At 46.4% G+C, this 24,712-nt stretch overlaps 2 protein-coding genes across 4 annotated transcripts in view; one reads left to right on the top strand and one right to left on the bottom strand.

Moving 5' to 3' along the window:
- The window catches only part of LOC119174358 (uncharacterized), a 90,295-nt gene that overhangs the window by 44,182 nt on the left and 21,401 nt on the right, over positions 1-24,712 (top strand). Inside the window, exon 1 of one of the 3 annotated variants that reach the window (XM_075895735.1) lies at positions 16,541-16,859. The exons of the other annotated variants lie outside the window; for them this stretch is intronic. The gene's annotated coding sequence lies outside the window, so the exon portion shown is untranslated. Of the gene's footprint in view, positions 1-16,540; positions 16,860-24,712 lie in introns of those variants that run through there. 3 annotated transcript variants of the gene reach the window in all.
- The window catches only part of LOC119174357 (uncharacterized), a 142,469-nt gene that overhangs the window by 114,793 nt on the left and 2,964 nt on the right, over positions 1-24,712 (bottom strand). The window lies entirely within an intron of this gene.

Raw genomic sequence — 24,712 nt, 5'->3', positions numbered from 1 at the left:
GTGTTTCAGTGGCGCTTTATATTTTATGTGTCTGTCTTTGGAACAGGATCCTTAGTGTGACCCAGCTGGATCTTGCGTGTTTCGTGCAGAGTCTTCCATGATCCTATTCGGCTTTCTTTGCTGTTTTTTTTTTCAGTTCCTTTATTTTTTGCGCTTGAAACATAAATAGCGCTTGAGTAACGGGACCATTGTGCTGTTCGGGAAAAAAAACACGCCATTGTTTTTTCAGCGATCCGCTGGGCCCGGCTATTGCGTCACGTGGTTCCCTTCTTGCGAGATTGCTTTGTTGCGGGAGGCGAGCAAACGAAGTTAGGAAAGGGTTGGAGAGGGAGGGGGCTGTGGTAGAGAAATTGCATTTCGTCTCGAAGTCATCCCCCCGTCTCTAGCTGAGTGGAAAGTTTTCCCGTTCGATTGCTCGCCGTTCCATTTGTACCGCCGCGAGTCCACTGTTGCGGCGGCAGTCGGAGAACGGCCTCCTTGACTCAAGCGTATCGCATTAACTGGCTTCTGCCACTCACTGTAGTCCACGTGGGCTTGCGTACGATTTCGTAGTCTCTATGCGGGCTTTGCACACATTTGTGCCGTACATGAAGCAGGGGATGTTTTCAAGTAAGCGGTTGCAAAATAGCTCGAAACCATCGCCAGATGTTCTCTTAAATAAGTATAACTATATACTGGTTCCAGCTCACGCTGATTAGGGCACGTGCACCGGTGTTTTGTTATAAAATCACACACTAATTGCGGCCTCTAACTTGTGTGGTATACCGTCCATGCGATAAAACAGGTTTAAACTAACATACGAAATCTGACACAATTTATAGGTGATAGCTGTGCTGAGAGAGCTGTCTTCATTGTTCTTCCTGATTGGCATTGTATGGTTTGAAGCATTATATATATCATACACTGAAATATTTGTCGTATCCATGGTATCTTGCTTATTACTTGACATTTCAAAACGTAGATTTTCCTACCATTGCCCTAACTAAAATGTATGTCGTATTTAAAACACAGTGCTTGAATCAAAGCGATGCAAAGCTTGTTTAAGCTAACAAAGCAACAGCGCTAACGGATAACATGGCCACAACCCCGTTATGCGTGGCTTTTCTCGCGACAAAGGCAACGTTAAAAATCACGCAATAAAAATGGAAAAAAAGAGGACATGGAAGACAGCAGAACGTGCACTATCAACTCAAGCGATAGATAATAGTAGCCAATAAAGCATGTTTTGTTTTTTATTGCTTCAACGTCGATCTCATTGCACTCATTGCAGCATAGTCAAGGCGCTCGAAGAACAAGCGGAAGAAGACTTTTCCTCAGCGCTCTGTCAAAAAAAGTCGGTGACCCCTAAGCTTCGCCTTTGAGAGCTGAACGCGATAGCGAAATCCGGCCCCTAGTGCACCCTTCAAGCGCTTAGTGCCTTTTTTACTAATATGTTTTGTTTTATATGTATGCACACACACGCACACACACGCACACACACGCACACACACACACACACACAAACGCGCGCAAGCGCAAGCGCGACGTATCTATATAGTAATGCAGTGACTGTGCAATGTGGTCACTTCCTTCTGCTAGAACGGCACTCTTCTGCAGTCGAGACACGTTTTTACAACGTCTCAGAGATGGCACACAGACACGCACACACACACGCGCGTGCGTGGGAATGGTACATACAGGTTTTCGATCTAAAGCAAGAGTCGCATCGCCTCCAATATACACGCCACGCAATTGCCATCTTGGTGGCCATAAAGAGTCTCACAATGCCTCACAGATGGCAGCACATTAGCTAGCGTTTGCTGTTTACTTGATCAACGCCTCTGGAAATGTATGATATTTTTTTTTTCGCTGGATGGACATAATTGTCCATTTTTAGAGCTTTTTGAAAGGTCCTGCGTGCTTTTAGCGGCGATGGCTGCATTATCCCGGCATTTTTTTTTTTTTTACGTATGGTATCCTAAATGCGCCTACAAATCACCGAATGGGCTCGTTTTCGTCATTACACTGGTCGAACAAAGTGTGTTAAGGATACTCCTTCCACTACATCGCATTTGTGAAGTGTTTTTACCTGAAGCAGCTGCATGTGACATCGTGGCTTGGTGGTAGGACACCTGCTTGCCACGCCAACGGCCGGGTTCCATCCTCGATGGGACCGAAAATTTTATCCTTTATATTATTTGCTTCTTTCTCGATTTTTCGCTCACGGACGATTTTTTGCTCACAACCAATGGTGCCGATGCTGAAGGCAGAATTTCTGCGACACGGGCTCTCTAACGTTATCGCGTCAATAGCTATGATATATCACGTGTGGCCTGCGTTGCGCCAAGCTACGACAGTGCGCCACGAGGACAGCGTACGACAGCCCGGCCCCTTGAGTGCTTCGCACTTAAATACAGAGCTTGTGTGACGCTTTACGGGGAGTCCTGACGATAGTCATAGCGCGAGAACAGAACGACGTCAAAGAGACACGAAGGACATGATGGTCACGAGCGCTAGTGTCCTTCGTGTCCATCTTGTCTCTATGTCGTCGTTCCACTTAGCCTGCATGTGAGCATCCATGGTTAGTACTACTTCTAACCCCTTCCATTATATAGCATTGAACTGTCAACGCTTCTTGATTGTTTACTCTAGGCACGTGTACGCCTGAAGTACACACAGCTTTCTGTTAACTATTAAGTCAAAACGGTTTGAAATTTAAAATATGTTTCTCAGATCTGGGGCTAATGATCTATCTATGAGCTTCAAGGTCACCAGATAGTGTAATATTTTTATTTTCATTTGTTATAAAAGACATTCAATACACAACCCTTAAATCTCACTATAATGTCTCTAGATGATTATTACATTTTTGCTTATGTTAATATGTTCGCATGTCCAATGTGCTCCACCTCATCCTTATTATTCCAGTTATTTCACTTCCATAGTTTCACTCCGTGGTTACTACTTCTTCTAAGTAGACGTCTTTATAACTTCGTGCGTAGGTAGGGCAACAACTAATCATTAAGGGCTGCTGACTGGATTGCAATAGTATAAGCAAACGCGTGATTGGTAAAGAGAAAGTTAGGTTAGCAGATGAGATTAGGAAGTTTGCGGGTACAACGTGGCAGTACCGAGCTAATTGACCGAACGTATCAGAGAGTCCTGTGTTGTCGTGCAGTGAGCGTAGTCAGAATTTTTATTATTATTATTATTATTATTATTATTATTATTATTATTATTATTATTATTATTATTATTATTATTATTATTATTATTATTATTATTATTATTATTATTATTATTATTATTATTATTATTATTATTATTATTATTATTATTATTATTATTATTATTATTATTATTATTATTATTAAATGTGTTAACAGCCGTCTGAAACTGAACCCGTCACACCGTCGCTAGCACGAAAGCGACCTTACGTTCACACGGTAGCTCGAACACCATACATTCCTCTCCTTACGTAAAATACTGTATATAGTCTTCGCGAAACTTGAGCTACGTTGTTTCTTATGGTGCCACGCTACACGCAATAACTTCGTATAGACGTCTGACTGACAGTCGTGTAGACACAGTGTACGCTTCTAGCGGATCGAGTAACGCCAGTCTACTGAGAAAAAAAAATAACGATGCGTGGGTGGCGAGTCAAGTGTCTGACGCATCGCCGCGCAGCCTCCCAAGCTCATGCCTCGTGCTTGGTTTTCTTTCCTGCCACGTCAACGCTTCCTTTCGTATAAGGTATTCCTGCGATCAACTGCGCCCTAATTAATCACCTTCCGCACCCCGACGACGGAACGGTCGGGGGATACGGGTCACCAAGCTAGCCATTCGCCAATATATGCGAGCGGAGCAAATAGCACCTTATATTAGCGGCGCCTGCTGTCACCCGATATATCAGCTCCTGCAGTCGCCGCACGAAAGTCGACACTCTTCCCGTGCCTATAGTAAACACCCACTGCTCCCCAGTTCCCGTACCGTGTACCAAGCCATAGAGAAACGAGTCACTTCGTAATTAGGTTGCCTGTCACCGCTTTAGCGCCTCAATCTCGACTCTTCGATTTCGAGCGTGTACACACAAACTCGTCCTCACGACAGCGCCGAAAACGAATGGCTTTGCGTGGCAGTGAGGTTCTATTCTTCTCCAGTGAACAAAGACACGTTTCCTGATTACTTGGAGAGTGAAACGAACGCGTTGTTTGTTTGTTCTCTTGGAGACCCTGCAGGTAAAGAGATACACGAGAACCCGCTCAAGTGGATTGAACGACGCTGTTGTGGCACCGGGCAACTGATGCTGCTGTCGCGTGAACACGTGCAGTCGCTGTCCTGAATGATAAGCAAATACCGCTGAGATACGGACGGTGTTACATCGACCTCCTCAGCGCTGTCGATCCACTCGCATAATGAGCATGGAAGTCATTGAACGCTACATCATTCTGGCGGCCGACATCCGAGATATCGACAGGAAATTAAACGAATTTTGTCGGAGGATTCAAAATCTGATGTATTTTTTTTTCTCGTTGATTGCGGGAACACGAAAACGCTTTTAACGAAAGTGTGCGGACGTTTTGGGAGTGAGCTCTATTGAGGAGTCGTCCGGTGGGAAAGGAGAGAAAGTTCAATTACGATATTTTTTTTCCTTTTTCTACTGCTCCCGTGGGAAGAGTGGGCTCGGCACATCCAAACATGATAGTCAAGACACGGAAGTCATGTACGGCATCATTTACCTCCACCTCGTAACGTTGTGCTGATTTTAGAGTGACATATCAGTATTTCTCATTCGTGCTTCGCATATCAATTCCCACTGTACGTGGGATCTGCCCATTATTATTATTATTATTATTATTATTATTATTATTATTATTATTATTATTATTATTATTATTATTATTATTATTATTATTATTATTATTATTATTATTTAATTGACTCACGAAGTCAAGAACAGAAAGAAAATAAGGACACAGCAGCCTGACAACTACCTCCAAGGTTGTGGGCAAAAAAAAATGATGGATCTTTTCTTGCATACGCAGAACGGCCTCAGAACGAACCCTCTATCACTGAAACAGACCCAGAAATGCGACATTGAGCACTTTTAATAGCGCGATTTCGCAAGTAAAAGAAAGAGGAGACGTTGTTCAGGTAGTTAAGTTAAAACCAGCGAACTTTGTGGTAATCCGTCAAAACATTGCAGACATTCCTCATAAAACGAACAAAAAGGAAATATTACACTAGAACTCTGAAGCTCGCATAACAATATAAGCAAGGATAGAACGTCATAATTTTTCTAGATTTTTTTACGTTCTTTATCAGTGGCATTTTTTTATTCGTGGCGTAATATTAACTTGTGATTATAGCTGTCACGATCGATCATGCCGGCGTGATAGATGATGGGAAACTGAAGAACCAGGATTCTTCGCAAAATGCTCTCCACTCCACCTCCATCTCAGCCGATGGCTCAAGCGCCAAAGCAGTTGCACCGTCTCGCAGCAGTTGCAAAAGGGCAGACTTGACGCCAAAATGATACCAAAGCATGATTACTTGTCCAAAACTTTGCACTAATGGGCGTATAAAAATGCGTATTCGTCACGCAGCTGCCATGTAATGTAAAAGCAACGTGTACACGCTCATGCTATCAGATAATGAACGGAAAAAAAACGCAAGAAAGACAGTGTGAAGAGATGACACAGACGATGCTACCATTGTGTGTGTCTTGTTTCTTTTTTTGTCTTTTGAGGGCTGTCTTTTCTGCCCCTAATCATGAACCCACCAGCCTAAATGGTTACTATAATACTATTGCATGTTTCTGCGAATCCTTGGTTAGGACATTGCAAATTTTATATTCCTAAAGAGCGTTTGGAGCGCTTGTAGGGAGTTTCCGTGCCATTTGTAACCACGCGCATTTACCCCTACCCTTAAAGGGACCCTGCAACAGTTTTCCAGTATGGCCAGAAAACGCCGCCGATCGGTAGTCGAGTCTCTTGGTAGATCGGGAGTTGAACATTATGGCGCATCACGCCACCTGAAGTTTAAAATTAATTTTCAAAATCAGTTAGAAACAGCTCCCTCTTGTTTCTACGAATGATCCCATATGGCCAGATGGCCATGCCATATACCCAAATTCTCAGCCAATGGCTTATTTGAAGACCGCGTGCTGCATAGTTACAAGAGGCACCGCAGGAAGCCGCCACATGCCCGCATGTGCGCTTTCAATCAAGATGAAGCCTAACGTGCACAGAAAAACAAAAAGGGAGGTCAAGGCCTGACGCAGCCGTCTCGTAACTTCAGTCCCCCTTGTCATTCCCCCCTGCTTCGCTACCGGCGCTCTCGCCTGGATGAGAGAAGAAAGGAAGCGATTACAACGTGTGACAAATAACTGTAACTCCACTGGTTGTTCCCAAATCCTAAAATTTCTTCCGGTGTTCAATTCGTGAGGCGTGTAACATTCGCCCAGCTTGCCACGCTCTTTTGTTTGGCTTTCTTTTTGTTTTTGTTTTTGCCACCCCCTGATTGGTTCGACAGCGCATAAAAAGCGCGTCGCTGAGTGAATTAAGCGCGTTTGTCTCCTGGCACTGCTTGCGTCGTCTGTTCCTCGGCTCCCGTCGGTCGTTTCAGACGCCGAATATGTAAAGGCACGAACACACTAGCGGCGCCGCGCTCTGCCGCGCGCCGCGCGCCGCTCGCGAGACGCCGCTTTTCTCTCTTTCTCTCGCCGAGCGTCGAGGAATATCTGCCGCCGACCCAATCGCTCCTTGCGCTATTTCTGCCGCTGCCGCCAAAGCAAAGCGCCAATCAGCGACGTGCGTGGTAGTCGCCATAGCAACGGAGAAAGCTTGTTTTCTTCTTTTTATCTGGCTGTCATTTTTCTCGCGCCTTCGTTTTCTGAAGCACGCTGACAACGGCACCATGGACACCGAACGCTTTTTTGAGGAGATTAGACTCTACCCCTTCTTATAAGACAAAACGATGCCTGATTATAAAGATAAGGAAGCAAAAATGAACAGATGGGATCTTATAGGATCTATGTTTGGATTGACAGGTAAGTGACGATTGCGTGGCTCATTGCATGCTGGGCGCGAATGAATTGCATGTTTTATTCACTCACTTCGCGGCGCATTTCGAGAGCGGCGACGCTGAAGCAACAGCACACACGCCATCACGGTAACGTTGAGCGTTGCGAGGAGATCGTCGTCGCCGGCCATTGTTCGCACGATTGCACCGTAAAGTCGGAAAGCTCAGAACAGACGACGAAAAAGCGCACGAAATCTCGCGAGCCGCTGCGAGACCGCTCGAAACTGTTGTCACGTGACTCCCGCAGATGTGGCCAGCGTGCCGCTTTTCACCGCTCGGCGGCGAAGACGCGCGTCATGCCGCGGCGGCACGCTTCCCGCTAGTGTGCTCGTACCCTAACAGCTGGTGGCAGCGGTGGCGGCGGTTTGAAGCGTGCGTCGGCGGTGGCCCTTGGCGTTCGTTTGGTGAGAGCACGGCTTGTTTGACTTCATTGGGAGCATTAACGACATTTTCTTGGTAGTAGAGGATTTTTCGACTTTGCTAGATTTAAGTATTGCGTGTAAGAGTTACTTTTGTTATCAGCAGTTATGAATCTCGAGTTGGTAACGAAGCCCAACCTTGTGTTGCTAGCTGAAGAGTTAGGCATAAAAGTGCAGAAGTCAATGCCTAAGCCTAAAATTATCGAGGCAATATCCATCTGCGGAGCGGAAGATGACGAAGTAGAGGAACGTTGGAAGGCAGTCTCCCTGCAATTGAAACAGCAAGAGGTAGAACTGAAGTTGAAAGAGATGCGACTGCAGAGCCTTGAACGCAATGATAGCGTCGACATGCGCGGGTACATGCAACCTTTCAAGGTTGGCAGTGACATCACTTTGTATCTCGTCAACTTCGAGAGAACGTGTATTAGGGCAGCACTTCATAAAGAAACCTAGTCACAACGCCTGTTGAGATTGCTTCCCAACGAAGTAGCCGACATAGTCGCGAGAATGACAGATGAAGATGCAAGTGACTACGAAAAAGTAAAGCTTCAGCTCAGGAAAAGGAACAGCTTGTCAACAGAAGCCCTGAGGATGAAGTTTCGTAACACAAAGCGTAGTCAAGGGGAGTCACACTCTGAGTTCGGCTACAAATCCATGAGCTTGTTAGAAGAATGGCGTAAAATCGCCAACGCATACGAGGACAAGCAACGCGTGATTGAACTGATTGCGCTAGAGCAATTTTATGCATCGATTCCGGAGCAAATGCGCCTGTGGATTCAGGACAAGCCAAACGTCAAAACGTTGCAAATGGCAACTAGTTTGGCTGACGAGTACTGTTCCCGTAGGATGGAAAGTCCGGAAGACCTGCGAAAGAAACCGTCGGGAGGTTTCAAGAAATTTCAGAAAGGAGCGATAGAAAGCAACCAAGCGAAACACGACAACGTTCCCACCCAAAAACACTCGGTCAACCCGAGTGAACTCAAGAGTTCCAAGTTTGAAGAAAAACGGCCGTTGACATGTTATAAATGCCATCAACCAGGCCACATCGCCGCAGGCTGCAGGCAGCCTAATGTGTCTGCTAATTCGCTAACGGAGGACAGCGACTTGCTCTCACCCTACACGTATGACATGGTGGTGAACGGAATCAGTTGCAACGTTCTGCGTGATACAGGAGTGACATTCGATATCGTCCACACGTCATTTGTTCAGCCCGAGCACTTCACAGGATCGTGTGTGTGTGGGTGCGTCAGGCACTAGAGCCCGACACGAAGTGCTTGTCGGTCGCAAGAATTGAAATGCAAGGTCCTTTCGGGAAATTCCAGACTGAAGCGGCTGTTTCTGACAAGCTCCCTCGAAAAATCCCGTACATTTTTTTTTCTAACAGATCGATGAGGGACTTGCAAAATGCAGGAATGGAACTTAATGCGAACCCCGTAATGGTGGCCACTAGGTCCCTCACCAGAGCGCACACAGCCAGCGCGACTCGTGCCGCCGAAATCGCAGCTGACAGTGCCAACAGTGCTCCGGCGCAAGCTGCTGCAACGAGCGCAGGCGCCCCAGCCACGCCAGCCACTGAAAGCACTGATAACACCACTTCCGTCGCTTCCGCGTCCGGAGGCGAATCGATAAGCCCAGTCAGTGAAAATTTTCAGCTTCTGGCCAAGGTTGACAAGGCGCTCTCAAGATTGAGCAGGCAAACGACGAGTCACTGCGGACGTGCTGGGAAAGATCGAGACGAAAACAAAAAGGACCAGTGTCGTTCATTGTCAATGACGGCCTCTTGTACAGAAAATTCAAGAACAAAAACGGTTGATCTTTCGAGCAGCTTGTAGTTCCCCAAAAGTATCGCGTTGCGCTGCTGGGTTTGGTTCACAGTGACAGCTGGGCTGGTCATTTACGAATAAACAAGACCAAGAGCAGGCTGCTGAAGTATTACTACTGGCCGATGTGCTTCAAAGACTCCGAGATCTGGGTGCGTTCCTGCAGCGTTTGCCAAAGGACGGGACTGCCAAACGAACGACTCAAGGCGCCTTTGGTCGAAGTATCTTTGATTGGAGAACCTTTTCGCAGATTGGTAATCGACATTGTAGGGCCCTTACCCGTAACAGCGGCAGGATATAGGCACTTGCTTACGCTCATTTGCCCCGCGACGAAGTTTCCCGAAGCAGTGGTGTTGCCGGAATTAAGCTCCACAGCAGTTGTTGACGCGCCACTCGCTGTATTTGCCAGAATTGAATTCCCCAGTGAAATCCAATGCGACCAAGGATCTGTTTTCACAAGCGCGCTTACCACGACATTCCTCAAGAAGTGCGGCATATCAATTCACCACAGCTCTGTCTACAATCCGCAGAGTAATTCGGTCGAAAAACTTCATTCAGTGATGAAGCGAATTCTGCGTGTGCTCTGCTTCGAGAAGGGCACTGAATCGGACGCGTCTATTCCCGCGATGCTCTTTGCTCTACGCACCGCTACTCACGAAGCGACTGGATTCACGCCGGCGGAACTCGTTTACGGCCGAGCGCTTCGTTCCCCTCTAACGTTGTTGAACGAAAAGTGGGAAGATAAATTCATGGACAAAACGGTGGTCGAGGACATGCTAACGATGTTGAAGCGCCTACGTGAATCGCAGGAATTGGCGCACATCAAGACGGCTGGAGCTCAACAACGCACAAAAGTGTACTACGACAGATCCGCACGTCCATGAACCTTCAAGGAAGGTGACAAAGTACTCATTCTGAAGTCGTCAAAGGCAAATAAACTGGAAGTAGCATGGGACGGGCCAGTCACTGTTAAACAAAAGCTCTCCGACACCACTTATTTAGTCACGACGCCCGGCAAGCGCAACGATGTGACACTCTACCACTTCAATCTTATGAAGCCTTTTGTCGAACGCACGGAGACGCTGAGCATCGTCTTAAACGAACTAGAGGAAATAAATGTTCCATTCCCTCAAGTGCCGACCCCTTGTTCTTCCCCGTCAACTGAAGACATATTTGAGTCTGTAGCTACACAAGTCTTTGTAACAGTCGAACAAAGAAAGCAGTTGAAAATGCTTATCAGCAACTTCAGCGATTTGTTCAGCCCCCACCCCGGCAGAACAAACCTTGTCGAACACGACATCGAGTTGACATCTGACCAACCCTACCGAACCAGGATGCACAGATTTTCACCCCGTCATGAGAAGCTGTTGAACGATGGCGTTCAAAACATGTTGGCCCTGGGTCTAATCGTGCCGGGGGAGAGCGAATACGTGTCACCAATGTTCATCGTAGAAAGTCCTGGCAAGAAACCCCGACCATGCATTGATTATCGAAAATTGAATGCGATTACAAAGACCAAGTTGTTTCCCATTCCTGACGTCGAAGCCTTGATCGAAAGAGTTTCCGCAGCACAGTATGTTTCCACGTTGGATCTAGTCCGCGGCTTCTGGCAAGTGCCACTCACGGAAAACGCCAGCCAGCTAGCCACTTTCATGACTCCGACAGGCACATATCACCCACTTGTGCTGACTTTCGGTCTCGAGAACGCACCGTTCGTATTTTAAAAACTAATGAATCAGGTGCTCGCAGGCACAGTCAATTGCTGTTCCCTACCTCGATGACATCGCGGTATTCTCGAACACGTGGCAACAGCATTTGGAACATTTACAGGAGGTTGTTTCCCTTCGACTACGTAAAGCAGGCTTGACTCTGAAAATGACTAAATGCCGTCTTGCGAACACCCACGTCCACTACTTGGGGCATGTTGTTGGCCAAGGAAAGCGACGTCCTTCCGAACTAAAAGTTGCCGCGATCACTAGCTTTCCTTTGCCGAAAACAAAGACCGACATGCGTTCATTTTTAAATTTCCCTGAATACTACAGAAGCTATATTCCTAACTTCGCAAACATAGCTAGTTCCCTCACAGACTTCCTCCGCAAGACCGAACCAACTACAGTGCGTTGGGATACGGCTCGAAAGGCCGCGTTTGCCGAGATTAAATATATTCTTGTCAGGCAACCTGTTCTCGCGGCACCAGATTACTCCCTCCCTTTCCTAGTTCAGTGCGACGCCAGTGAACGCGGGATGGATGTCGTTCTAAGTCAAGTGAACGAAAAAGGCGAGAAACACCCTGGTATCTACGCGAGTAGAAAGCTCACGTCTCATGAGCAGGCATACAGCACAACGGAAAAAGAATGCGCCTGCTTGGTGTGGGCCCTCGAAAAGCTCTCGTGTTATCTGAAAGGGTCTTCCTTTCTTTTCGAAACCGATCACTCCCCTTTGGTGTGGCTCAACCAGATGTCAAACAAAAATGGCCGCTTTATGAGGTGAAGTCTCGCACTCCAACAATTTGATTTCTGGTCGAAATTTCCGGAGCCCTCCACTATGGCGTCTCTAATAATCACATGGTGGTTTTGCGACGTTAAACCCTACATATCAATCAATCAACAATTTGATTTCACAGTGCGGCACAAGAAAGGCAAACACCATGCAAATGCTGACTGCCTCAGCCGCACTCCCTAGTGTTTCTTTTTCTCTCCCTCCCAATGTGTGTGCATGCATTTCGGCGCAGGCTTCTCCATTGTAGTTTTGGTTTCGTGTTATCTGCTCCCAGTGAATTCAACAGTCGGGCTTTCGCAAACTTGGGCGTCAGGTTGCTCCTGACGTAGTTACTACACTCCTGCCGCTTGTTCACTATGCTGTTTCAGATCCCTTCATGCTGCCTGGCGAGTCCAACCCTGCGCCAGGTGTCTTCTGCCAGCTCCTTCTCGCTACATGCGTGGCATCCGAGCACCAATCGGCGACCGAAGCCCGTTCTCATCGTCGCCTCCTCCTGTGAGCCCCAAAAACTCTGCGAGCTTGTTGGTGCCCGAGGACACCAAGTGCCATCTTCGTCCACTGTGCGGGTGCCAACCACAGCGTGTCCGCATGTGCCGCCATGCAACCCGTCATCTCCACCCGTGTCAAGCACAAGGACAATGTGAACGTGTGAAACGTGCGGTCAGCGCTGTGCTTGAACAGACTTGCCTCGAATGTTGGCCACCTGTTCCTACCTTCAGTTGTTCAAGAACCATCCTTCTCTTGAACGCCTTCCGACATGGGTAGCTTTGGCCGAGTTGTAACATTCGCCCAGCTTGCCACGCTCTTTCGTTTGGCTTTCATTTTGTTTTAGATGCGGAGCATCTAATACTCGAGGCTTGTAGTGCGGCGCCGTCCGCAAGCTTCCTCTTCCTTCTTCCACCATCTGTGCATCCCTTCCTCCTCTATACACCGCGCGTGCTTCACTCCTCCACCATCTGTGCACCCTTCCTCCTCTACACACCGCGTGCGCTTCTCCTCTTCACGAACATTCGCTAGCTGTATAATGTAGCGCGCATGCGCCGTCACGCTTCGAGAACATCGGCAGCTGACGCGCGCGCACGCGCCGTCCCGCTTCGAGAACATCAGCAGCTGACGCGCGCGCATGCGCCGTTGCGCTTCTCCCCCTTCTCGAACATTCGACAGCTAACAGTGCATGCGCCGTCGCGCTGTATATATACTCAAGGTCGGTGCTCGCTCGCTCAGTTGCCGCTCGTCGGTTGGTTTGTACGGCGCGTCGACGTCCGAGGTCGCAATGATCGACGTCCCTTCGACCAGCGCCGGCCAAAGTGGCATCTAAAAGCCATCGTGCTCAAAGTTCGTCGCAATAAATAAACACCGCCCTTTCGCATACGTGTCGTACGTGTTCACTCATTTAACACCCCTCCTACAACCACGTTAACCAATTTAGCGAGCGACCCAAGTAAGTCGCAATTTAACACCCCATTTCACAACCACGGTAACCAATTTAGCCATCGACCCAAGTAAGCCGCACTTTAACACCCCGTTGACCAATTATATGCTCCGCATCCTCCTCAGTGTTCCCCCGAGGGAAGCTGCGGGCAATTTTTTTTGTTTTTGCCACCTTCTGATAGGTTGAACAGTGCATAAAAAGCGCGTCGCTGAGTGAATAGAGCGTTTTTGTCTCCTGGCACTGCTTCCGTCATCTGTTCCTCGGCTCCTGTCGGTCGTTTCAGACGCCGAATATGTAACAGGCGATAAACTCCTCTAGTTAATCCATTCATTGGTATGTTTGGAAGAGTTTCTCAGGGCCCTAATAATACATACACGTTCGTTTGAGCCTCCCATGGCAGATAATGACATTTTTGTGACCTCATGTGCGATTCTGAGCTTTCAACTGTGTCGCATAGCCTGTACTATCTTTGCTACACTACGCAAAGAAGCTTCCTTTTTTCGGAAACATGTTGCGGGGCATTCGGGTTCTTTCAAGCCGACACCACCTGCTTGTTTTGAGCAACGTCAGATACTTCTTTTTCATTTTTCTCACGGTACGAATCATGTTGTGGATCGGATTCTTCCTTTACTATGTCTTTGCGGGTTTGAATTCATTTGTGTGTGATACTGAGGCCATAAATAAAACGCATATTACCTCTACATATTCATGCGCAAGGAGGAGGGGAGATCATTTTCTGTGCTTTTATGTATTTCATGCTGTAGTGGTATACATTCTCTTGCTCTTCACCCCAACTTGTTTAGACGTTCACCAGATCGCTAGCCCGGCTAACATCTATCAAGTTTCCCAATTGAACCCGCAACCCCCCCCCCCCCAAATTCCACTTTCTCCCTCCAACTCGATTTCAATGTAATATATACTTTGTCGTGTCGCTCATATTATTAAGCGTTGGCCTAGACATATGCGTCAGCTCAGGGCACCCACAGCACTCTCCGAGCAGGGCCGTCAGTAATGCGCTACTCAATCGTGTGGTGTTATGAAATGACCGGAACATTCGCGCTCTACAGTATAGAGAACCAAATTCACATTGTGTCTTCGAACGTTGTTCCTTTGAGGTGGAACCTCTAAATTGACTCGAAGAGTTTTATTTGCGAAGCTGGTGTACAGGCTCGACATAGATTACCATTTCAGATTGCCAGTAGGGTCAGCCTATATGCGTATAGTAAAGATGCAAACCAGCCTGTGGAAGAACGTCACAACATGCTTACATAGGAATAGTCGGCTGCTTTGAGAAAGCTCCGCGCTGGCAGCCTCGCCAAACCACCTGCTCGGCGCTGGTTGAACTTGAATGAGTAAGTATAGCACTTGCTTTAGAACTTAAGCTCAGTCTTTTGAGGGCTCCATCTCATCAGCGTGTGTACGCAATGCCTGTCGTGTTTATACTAATCTCCATCTTGATTTGTTTCTTCATACGGGCAAACACCAAAGTAATTTCCCGTGGCCACCGCTTTGAAAGTTAGAATCTCAGATACTTGGAGAATCTATGCATCGAAAATAAGTTGCTGAGCCTTTCAGACTTGATCATGAAAACTCTAATTGACTTCGAAAAGCACGCATTCAGTACCAAATTCGCTCATTTATCGAACGTCACCTCTGCCAGATGGGAGGCGGCAAGCCGCAGCTCGTCCTTGGCAGATCAGCTCTGGACTGTCCACCAAGCCCGCGAGGTGGCTGAGGAGCTTGGCATCTCAGTCCCCACGTGGGAGCTGCCCGCGACACAGTGATCTGTGTTCTGGAGAACCAAATCAATGTTTATCCAATCCACTTTACTTCTTCAGAGGTATTCTCGCTGTTCGTGCAGGAGTGGCTGGAATCACATTCGCGAAGACATGCCATATAGCCTCTCGCACAGAAAACTTGGTGAGCGAAGAAAGCCAAAAACGCGTGAAGAACACCTGCTGTCTAGCTGTAATGGTGTTCGACTACCCGAAGATCGTGGCCTCGAATCCCGGCTGCGCCGGTCGCATTTCGATGATGGTGAAATGCTAGAGGATCGCGAACTTAAATTTAGGCACATGTTAAAGAGCGCGAGGTAGTCGACATTTTGACTGTCCTCCAACGCGGCGTCCCTAATATTCATCGCTGATTGATTGATTGATTGATTGATTGATTGATTGATTGATTGATTGATTGGTGGGGTTTAACGTCCCAAAACCACTATTTGATTAAGAGAGACGCCGTAGTGGAGGGCTCCGGAAATTTTGACCACCTGGGGTTCTTTAACGTGCACCCAAATCTGAGTACACGGGCCTACAACATTTTCGCCTCCATCGGAAATGCAGCCGCCACAGCCGGGATTTGATCCCGCGACCTACGGGTCAGCAGCCGAGTACCATAGCCACTAGACCACCGTGGCGGGGCAATATTCATCGTTGTTTTGTTGCATAGAACCGCAGCTGCTATTACTACTATTGCTCTTGAAGAGCTACTTATAAACCAATTATGTTGTGACAATACGGTGACATCAATAAATCAAGCTCAGATAGAAAAACAACGTGAACTGCGTCGCTAAATTGTGCTTCTAACATGTGAAAAATGTTGGCGTTAACACAATACTTCTAGCTAGATAAATCAAAGAAGCTAACGTGTGATCTTGTTCTGTGTCGCAAGAAGCCTCTTTCACTTTAGAAGACTCTCTCACTTAGCCTCGTTGCCTTTTCCTATTTATTTGGCCGATATACACCACAGAGGCGAAGGGGTTCCGTTCAACTACTTGGACGAAGGCAGGAGAACACTATACACCAGTCTTTCGATTTCGCGGCGTTGTGTTGTGTCTTTCTGTACTCGTCCAAGTATAGTTCGCTGTAACCACGTCGCTATGTGCAACCAACGAGCGCACGTGAGACAACACTTCAGGAACGTTCCGTGCTAATATCCAAAAAAGCGTATTGCCGACACGCTTCTTTTTCTTACGCACACACACGCACACACACACACACACACACACACACACACACACACACACACACATATATATATATATATATATATATATATATATATATATATATATATTTGTGTGTGTGTGTGTGTGTGTGTGTGGCCGTCAGAGTGTCGTAGTCGTATAGTAGCAACGAGTATGCCTGTATTTTTTGTGTTTTTTTTTTTGCTGGACCTCGTGCAAGTTCAGACAAACGCGAAACAAAAAATACTTCAGCTGGGAAAAGATAACGGCGATGAGCCTGTTGAGCGAAGCATTTTCGCTAAACGCACAGGCCAACGCGACGGTAAACTCGGCGGCGGCAAAAAACAGACAGCAGCTATTGCTCAGTTATGACTGCTGAATGAAGAAGCGTTTTCCGTCGAGTGGCCTAGGCACTGCATTCAGTGCTCCGATTTCAACAAGTGCAGCCGAGCTTGCCGTCATGGTGCGTGTTTGGTTAGTCATAAAGGTGAGCCATTTATTGATAACTTTGAGTTCAGAGAGCTACAATCTATACATAGTTTCTTCCGAGGAGCTAATCTCAAGAAGAGGAAAGAGCATATCGAAGCAGGGCACGTTCAAGGCGTCGGGGTGTTGCACCCCAAATACGAATAAACACGCCGGGAAGATCAATGAAAATGAAGGTATGTTTCTTAAGTTTTGAATACCTTGCTTTTCCTCTAGTTGCAGTTCATATGATGCTTTTAATCAGTAAAATCAGGACACCAGTGTGGTGAACTGTCACAGAGTAACGGTGGAGCGAGTAGATGTGCTGTCGTGGAGCGTGGCCAATTATGCCAATGCAATTCGTATCACCCGCTACTCGTGGCTTACTGATCGCATTGATAACGTGGACGGACTGTCGCTCTGGCAAAGCGCGAAAAGCATTGGCAACGGATAAGGCATCGTTCCACGATTCCACACCAGTATACGAGCGGTAGAGAGCACCACCTCAAATCGTCTCTTGTAGACGCTAGCGGCGTCTTCATCTGTGGCGAAGTCACGTCTGCACAGAGCACCAATCTCGTTCTTTTATCTCATTTTTCTTATCCGTTGTAGTGCTCTGAACGAGCGTTAAGAGAGATAAAGATGCAAGAAAAGGCAGGGAGGTTAACCAGACGCACATCCGGTTTGCTACCCTGCACTGGGGAAGGGATACAGGGGAGAAAAGAGGTTGCAGAAAGATGAGAAGGCACACACAATCACGAGCACACTCGGGAAGCACACACAGTCTACAGGCGGCCGCTCAGGTTTGTTGACTTTAGGTAAGGTAGCAGTGCTTTAGTTGCTTTCTGCCCAACTGAGGCAGATGCCCAAGGTCCTAGTATCTTCTGCACACAAAATGGTCCGGGGTCAAGTCGATTCAAAACCATCAGGAGCTGGCATCGCTGTGTGTCGTAGCAAGCGCAGCTGCACAGTACGTGTTCGATGGTCTCCTCAGCTCCGCAGTAGTCGCATGTAGGAGTGTCTGCCATACCAATGCGAAAGGAGTACACCTTTGTAAATGCAACACCCAACCAAAGGCGGCATAATAGTGTCGCATCGGAGCGGGGAAGTTGTGATGGTAGCTTTAGCTTGAGCGAAGGATCCAGTTCATAAAATTGACACCTTTGGAAGCTGGTAGACGACCAGAACGTACGTGTGAGATCTCGAGCCAGCAGGTAAAGTTGTCTTGCTGCATCATTCCTTGATAGAGGAATCGGGACTACACGGGTTTCTTCATGGGCTGAGCGGGCTGCATCATCGGCTAATTGATTTCCGGTAATACCGATATGTCCAGGCAGCCATTGATATATAATATCATGCCCTCGTGCTAGAGCTTCATGATGGCAATGTTTTATTTCTTGTACCAGTTGGTCATGACTCCTCCTACGCATGGCAGACTGCAAACTCTGAAGCGCTGCCTTCGAATCACAGAATATGACCCATTTTCCTGGACGTTCTTGAACGAGATATTGTAAAGCAGCACTTATAGCAGCAAGCTCTGATGCCGTAGATGTTGTCATATGCGACAACTTAAACTTGATTGTCATTTCTGCAGCCGAAATTACAGCGGCACCTGATCAGCTGCTGGACGAGACGAACCCATCAGTGTATATCTGCGTTCAGTCTAAGTACAACTCATGTAATAATAGCAGTGTTGCTTGCTTCAATGCTACTCTGGATTGACTGCTTTTCTTTTTGATTCCCGGAATTTCTAGACGTACTTGCGGCTGGTCGAGGATGTATGAATACAACCAGTAGGGCAAAACATAACTGATATTTGTGAATATTGCTTTCTTGTTTGTTCATGCAACAAATTAATGGCCTTAGTGTTCGTTCGTGCAGCACATTATAGTGCGCATGCGCACTACTTTGATGTGTCGTCATCTTCATGTTTTCGAAACGTTCTAGCAACTGTAAGTTGATTATTGCAATTTGTCCCAGGCTATTTCTGTTATGCTATATTACAACTTGTCCTTTCCTTTTAAGCAGTGCCGACGCATTGGTGGCGCAGGGAGAGGGGCATTCGTCACTGGGCGAGGTGGTGGCGCCCTCTCTCGCGTCCCGACGCAGTCATTCCCATGTTTTCAAAACGTTCTAGCAATTGTAAATTTGTTATCGTGATTACTCAAAGGTATTCTTGTTAATTATATTACATTACATCTTGTTCTTTTGTTTTAACCTGTCTTTGAGCCCTACTGGCCTTGTTACAGCCTGTATTTAGCGCATTACTGTAACCACGCCATTATGCCACATGAGATAGACGGATGACCAGCTGCCCCTAAGACGCTGGGCGCTTAAAACAACCCTTCGCGACACGCAGGGTCGTCAGTAAGTGTAACTTCAACATTCCTGTCTAAAGGGCGCCTTTCAATAAAAATCGCAATGGCTCATCAAATTGAGTTATACGTCGAGCTTTAATGCCAATTCCGAAGGTACACGAACGAAAGAGAGGCTGTTCAGAGAGAAGGAAAAAAAATATCAGAAAGGTAGGGAGGTTCTCTAGACTAAGTCCCGTTTGCTACCCTACATGAGTGAGAGGGGAATTAGGGAGAGAAGGAGACAGAGAGAGGAGGAGGAGATACATATTGCACATAACAAACACACCGCACACACAGTTCAGGTTTTACAAGCGGTCGCATAGTGACATTGCCCTCAAGAATTGTACAAGGGCTCGTGTGGTTTTCTAGGCTGAAGTACGTGAAGCCCACGCTCCCAAGATCCCAAGCATATTGGCGACCGCTACGAAGAAGGAAGAATATCGCTTAGGTTGCGAAATTATTTCTACTTTGCTTGGTGTCACAGTTGTGTTCCTTTAACAGGAACTCTGTGGTCATCGCCAATGGCCTTATATGTATCTAACCGAGTTGAGCTGTGGCCACAATTCGCTCAAGTGATAAAAGGCAGACACAAGGAATGGAAAATTCTATATCTTAAGCACTATGTATCTTCCGTTTTGTTGAGACAACTGTCAAGTCTTGCTCTACGTAGAGGCTCCTGTAATACATGTGCCCTTTTTAAAAGCTGGCTGCAAAGTGTTATCGAAAACTGTGTTACTGCAGATGCCGCGGTGGAAAAACCTCGTGGTTGCCTCTAAAGGCTTTGTTGTGCTGGTGCCCAGCCGCACTTCTATAGATGACCTAGGCATATCTTATATACACAGTTGGGAATACCGTGCACAGTCACTCCTTCTAAGAAAAATATATATCTGTTCAATGCCGGCGTACCGCGAAGGTGGAGTGAGATGATCGCCGCGTTGTGACAGATAAGTGCCGGGCGCTGGGGATGACAAAGGCGTGCTACATAGCGCGGCAGCCTGACGTTCCACTCTCGCCCTCCAGTGCTCCCCAAAAACGGTGCACGGTGTGTGCGGGTCTGTGGCCAGCCAGGCGGCATTCCCATGAAGAGAGAGAGAGAGAGCCCCGGAGGCGGAAACCAACTCGCGGAAACCTAGGCGCGATGTGGCGGAAGAAGCGGGCCAATCTGTCTTTCCTCGAGCTGGCGCAGCCATCGCTTTCGTTTTGTCCGTATACGTACGTCCCTGGGACGCCGTTCCCTGCCACAATAGGGACGACCGAGGGCCGTATATATACCTCGGTGTATACCGAGAGATAGTAGCGACGTGAGAGTCGCCTCGCTGGAATGTTTGGGCGGGATGTCTTTCTAGAGCTGGCACACTTTCGGTACTGTCCTGTCTCTTGAACTTGGGACCTTATGCCGGCGTAGTTTTGCGACACTTTGAAGCTGCAAGAAACAAAAAAAGGGGGGGGGGGGGGAGAACCGCTGGAGATATTTTCGCAGTTTAGAGCTTGTCAACTAAGCTTTTTCTAAAGTTTTGGAGTTATAACGTGCAGTAACAAAAATGGCGTGGTTACTTCTAGTCACAAAGCTCCAGGACTAGTTTTTAGATGCTAAGCAGCTCTTTGACTAGCCTGTGTATTGTTGTCCGTCCGTGTATCCGTGCCAATGCGCCTCACCACGTTCTCCCCGCCGCAGTTGTTGGAACGATGCCAAGAAGGTCAAGTGGCAGCTGCGCGTTGACGTCACACTCTTTTTCACTAGCAGCAGCTGCCGACTCCTCCCAACACACCAAGGTGGTGTTGCTCCTCCACCCGCTCGCAACACACTTCTCTCTCGCTTCACCCTTTCCACTGCCCGCAACGCTCCACATCACGTCGAGTGGAAACACTTTTTCTGCTTGTTTATCTGCGACGAAACTTATATAATACCCAACCCGCCTCCCGTATCTTTGCGTTTCAAGGAAACGTTCACTCGAGGAAAGGCTACGCAAAGTTTCACTTCAAACCGTTCTTCCAGCATGTGCGTCGACGCCCGTTTCAGCCGGGTCAACAGCTTGCGCACCGCTGCTGCTTCGCACCGCATCATGGTTCCCTTCGGGGAGATGGTCTATATTTTTTTACTCGCGTGTTTTGAAGCAACTGTTGCCTCCTGATAAGACAGATGCTTGGGCTTTTTAGTGATTGGGAACCAACATAATTGCGCAGCACAAGACTACGAGTAGTCACGCTGTGGCTACTCGTAGTCTTGCGCTGTGCAATTATGTTGTTGCTTCCTACAATGGCACCGGTTGCTCCTTCTTGTGTGATAAAAAAGAGTGAGAATTGAATAAAGATTCAGATGATTGGACAGCACAGAAAAAAATCACTTGTCAGAAACATATATTCACTTCCGAACATTAGCTAAGAAGGAGCCACATAGATTAAACGGACACCACGGGACTTATACGCAATCCATTGTTATTATTGTTAATTAACAATGAACTATTCTAAATTAACTGTCGATTAGTTATATCCTACACAACCTTCATGGTCCTCTTCCCAACTAATATAAACAGTTGACGCTAAAGCATTCAATATCGTTGAAGTCTATGATATGGGTCATTACTCGCCAACTGACCAACCTTCTCACTCGACCATCTGCAATTTCCTTGAAAAAAATTCAGGGTGATCCGCCTAAAGACAAAAGTGCTCTTTCAGAACATCTTCTGCAAAAAAAAATAAAGTTTTTCAGTATTGCAAGCCTCATGTACACTTTTCGGAAAGCTCAAACTCATGACTCGTAAAACACGTTGTCGCTAAATGCGTTCTTCCTAAACGAGGGGAATACAAGTTTTTGCCTTGAGAACAATAGTATGCTTCGGACTTACAATAAGTTTGACGAACCTTTACGCATTCGTGGTTTTTCTTATCCGGTCTCAAATACGGATAATATAGTCCACATTGGAGATATATTTAAAGAAAAAAAACATTCAGAGAAATGTGATATTTGGCATTGGCAATTTCGCCAGAATATTTCACTGTACACTGAAGATAAGTTCAGGCGTATAAAGTGCGGTATAAAGTGTGTAAGGGGCGACAAAGATGCGAAAATATTCATTTTTGCAGATGTTTGGTTGTACAATTGACATGGAGGTGGTCATAGTAAAACGATGCTCAATAGCTGATTTACTAGAATCCTTGAGTGCTTATTCATTCAAAAGCTTTTATTAAATTAAAAGCGAAAAAATATTTTTGAATTTGGCGTGTTACCACTCTGTTACCGCAAACACGTGTTTGCACGTGTTTACACGTCGTAGCAATGCGTCCTAGTGGTAAGTACAAGCTGTGAGGACGTGGGGATCATCTAGACAACATAATCAAGTTTGCCGGTGCTTATTTAAATTATTTACTAGCTTATTCTCACTCAACGAGAAACGCGAGACCTACTAGACTGCATTTAACCCCATGGAGCTGTCCACTGGTAGCCTGCGTAGTGGGCTCGCACAGCACCGTAAAGTGGGACCGATGTGTGCAACACACCGTTATCCACGTGATAATATTTAGAAGTACAAAGAATCCGATAAAAAATTTCAAATGAAGAAAAAAATAAAGAAAAAATTGTATTGCGTGGTAGCTAATTTGCAGTTATGCACCAACATACTGTCACTGGAGCAACATGATCAATTATACACGATAATGTTGGTTTTAACAGTGCCTTATACGTGATGCAAGACTTTTTTTGATAAATTGTTTTTTTAATCGTAGTGCTCTTCCTACTTTTTATGAACCCTCATGAATGGTCCTAATGGTGATTGTAACGTTAGAACTTATCTCTATGTCACAACGTTTTGTTCAGGTTACCGTAGCGTTGAGCATAAATATTCGCGTTGCTCTTTTTTTTGCATGTATCTTCTTAAAAGCGATCTCTTTCTATCTTTTTCATTATTGTTATTGATTTTATATATATGTGACGTTATGACAAATATCACCACTAAGTTATTCATTACACCGACTTTCACGAAGCCTCAGCGCGAAGCAATAAACGATCAATCTCCTTACGTTACATTTATTTCTAGTTGAAGTTGTCTGTTCAAATAGCACTCAACTTCTCATGTACCAGCCGGAACATGCAAATGAAAACAATGCCGCCCACCTTTTAACGTTATAGCGAGATAAAAAACATGTGATGCCTTATTTTATGCAACAGTATTTATTGTTATTTATATTAGCATTTGTCCAATTAGTACATAACTCTGCCCCGACTTCAGTTTGCTTTGAAAAATATTACTCCGTAGATCAAAATAGATTGCTTTCTTCTGATTAAAAAATCGTGCTCCCACACGCCCTCAGGTAATCAGCATTTCCTACCTGTTCCTCGAAAAACTATAGTCTTACAAAATGAATGACTTGCATCTGGGTTAGTTAGTAGACTTGCATGTTCAATGACTGCAGAAAACAAAGAATGCACACCATTTTAATGCATTTTCTCTAATTCGCTGAGCCTTTCAGCGCGTTTGTCTGATCCTGTCAACGCAGCATTCTCGCGTTTCTTTCTCTGCATGCGACTAATGTTTTCTGAAGCCTTTCAACTTCCTCATCAATCGGCTTCGCTTTCGGCATAGAGGAGAATTCTTTCACTGCAATGATTGGTTTTATTCGCTAAACTGACCAGAGCACCAAAACAATGCCACTGCGAGTGCAGAGTAGTTTTCGATTCGGCATTAATATTCGGGAGGTGCTCGACGCCGATGAAATGTAGTGTTTTCCATAAATCCGCAACGCGTGGGTGTGCGCTCACGGAAAGCCTTAACCACCTACCTGACTGCACGGCACAGCAAATAATTAGTCAGGGGCATACTCTTTAAACCACCAAACCCGCCATCACCACCCTGTTCACCACTAGATTCGAAGGATAAAATAACAAACCTAATTAGTTCTCAATGAATACAGCGCTGCCTATTACTTTCTTTATTTTTTAATGGCAAGAAGTTCTGTAAACCCGTGTTTATTTTAGAGACCCAAGCCCAGGCATGCTCGGGATTTTTCATTTTGAGGGGTGAACTATGAGGATGGTTCAAGAAGTGCGTAAAAGCTTCGCCACATGGTAACCTCCTTCCTCCTGTTTTTCAGGCTTCCTACCACTGTGTATACAGGGCCAACACGAGGTAATAAAAAAAGGGAATAACCCCTTCCTCCTGCCCATACAGTAAGCTCACCTGTGCGTCCTCCTATGTGAAACATATGCAGCAGAGGGATGTGGATTTATAAAGGCACTCGCAACATGCAGTCGTGTTTACTCCAGAAAAATGTTGCACTGGCGAAGGAAGCTCATTGTCTCGCACGTCGCACTCGTGTCTTATGTCTCCTCAAAACAGGAACCAGTGGCGCGCGCGCTGAAACGGCGTGCTTTTATTTGCGAATCTCTCGAGCGAGCGGATTTTCCGGTTTCCGGACCTTCGTGCAAAAACGGACGAACTGGTAAGTGCGACAACAACGGAGTGCGCGGTTTTGAGTTCTTGGTGCGCATGTGTTAGAGTACTCTATGAATGAGCAATGTTTTTCCAAGCCTCGCGTTGTAGCTGCAAAACTTGAAGCGGTGCCAGATTTCCTTTGAAGGCACGCACTCCTTCTTTCGATGCAGTTCGTTTTTAGAATAAAACACGGACGTTCGACATTAGGACTTGTTAGGAACTGCCGAGATGAAGATGTTCAAGAGAGTTGTTTGTCGGGAAAAT

This window comes from Rhipicephalus microplus, chromosome 5, assembly GCF_043290135.1.
Source record: "Rhipicephalus microplus isolate Deutch F79 chromosome 5, USDA_Rmic, whole genome shotgun sequence".
Taxonomy (NCBI): Eukaryota; Metazoa; Arthropoda; class Arachnida; order Ixodida; family Ixodidae; genus Rhipicephalus; species Rhipicephalus microplus.
This window is presented reverse-complemented; position numbering and strand designations above follow the sequence as displayed.